The 1,523-nt window shown below is 35.9% G+C and overlaps 3 non-coding genes across 3 annotated transcripts; all 3 read left to right on the top strand.

Annotated features, from left to right (window-relative positions):
• Positions 1-521: 521 nt before the first annotated feature.
• Positions 522-594, top strand: Trnav-gac. Its single transcript has one exon. It is a non-coding gene; the product is annotated as a tRNA-Val (tRNA).
• A 235-nt stretch (positions 595-829) lies between these two features.
• On the top strand, positions 830-902 carry Trnav-aac. The gene has a single exon. It is a non-coding gene; the product is annotated as a tRNA-Val (tRNA).
• A 236-nt stretch (positions 903-1,138) lies between these two features.
• On the top strand, positions 1,139-1,211 carry Trnav-aac. The gene has a single exon. It is a non-coding gene; the product is annotated as a tRNA-Val (tRNA).
• Positions 1,212-1,523: the final 312 nt, after the last annotated feature.

Genomic DNA, 1,523 nt, shown 5'->3' on the forward strand with positions numbered 1-1,523 from the left:
TGGAATTGGTATCCATGTTCTATTAGGCTTAGTAAGTATTTTAGAAACCACTTCAAAACGTTCGATGGACAACTTACTTTATGCAACAGATATATTTTGGTGTTACTGTTATTTCATATGCAATTATAATACACGGGAGGTACCCAGCCTTGTAATATTTTAATAATCAAATACTGTTTTAGAAATTTCGACTGGAAAAATACTAACTCCTACACCAAGCAACAGAAACGTAGTGTAGCGGTTATCACATCTGCTTAACACGCAGAAGGTCCCCGGTTCGAGCCCGGGCGGAATCACTTTCTATTTATTGGAATTGGTATCCATGTTCTATTAGGCTTTAGAAACCACTTCAAAACGTACAATGGACAACTTATTTTATGCAATAGATATATTTTGGTGTTACTTTTAATTCATATGCTAATATTATACACGGGAGGTACCCGGCCTATTGATATTTTAATAATCCATTACTGTTTTAGAAATTTCGACTGGAAAATGACTAACTCCTTCAACAAGCAAGAGATTCCGTAGTGTAGCGGTTATCACATCTGCCTGACACGCAGAAGGTCCCCGGTTCGAGCCCGGGCGGAATCACTTTCTTTTTGTTGGAATTGGTATCCATGTTCTATTAGGTTTAGTAAGTATTTTAGAAACCACTTCAAAACGTTCGATGGACAACTTACTTTATGCAACAGATATATTTTGGTGTTACTGTTATTTCATATGCTAATATTATACACAGGAGGTACCCGGCCTATTGTTATTTTAATAAGCCATTACTGTTTTAGAAATTTCGACTGGAAAATTACTAACTCATTCAACAACAAGAGGTTCCGTAGTGTAGCGGTTATCACATCTGCCTAACACGTAGAAGGTCCCCGGTTCGAGCCCAGGTGGAATCACCTTTCTATTTTATTGGAATTGGTATCCATATTAGTTATTTATTAGGCCTAGTAAGTAACCACTTCAAAACGTTCAATGGACAACTTATTTTAAGCAACAGATATATTTTGGTGTTATTGTTATTTCATATGCTATAATCATACACGGCAGGTACCCGGCCTATTGTTATTTTAATGATCCATTACTGTTTTAGAAATTTCGACTGGAAAAATACTAACTTCTACAACAAGCAACAGATTCCGTAGTGTAGCGGTTATCACATCTGCCTAACACACAGAAGGTCCCCGGTTCGAGCCCGGGCGGAATCAATTAATCTTTTATTTAAATCTAAAGCCTATTGTTATTTTAATAACCATTACTGTTTTAGACATTTTAACTGGAAATACTTCTACCTACTACCTAAATATCTCCCACCTACAAATTCGGTAGTGTAGCGGTTATCACATCTGACCATCTAGATGTGTATAAGAGACAGAAAACGTACAATGGACAACTTATTTTATGCAATAGATATATTTTGGTGTTACTTTTAATTCATATGCTAATATTATACACGGGAGGTACCCGACCTATTGTTATTTTAATAAGCCATTACTGTTTTAGAAATTTCGACTGGAAAA

The sequence above is a fragment of the Anneissia japonica genome, unplaced genomic scaffold, assembly GCF_011630105.1.
Source record: "Anneissia japonica isolate Jap-2015-1 unplaced genomic scaffold, ASM1163010v1 scaffold288015_len651517_cov191, whole genome shotgun sequence".
Taxonomy (NCBI): domain Eukaryota; kingdom Metazoa; phylum Echinodermata; class Crinoidea; order Comatulida; family Comatulidae; genus Anneissia; species Anneissia japonica.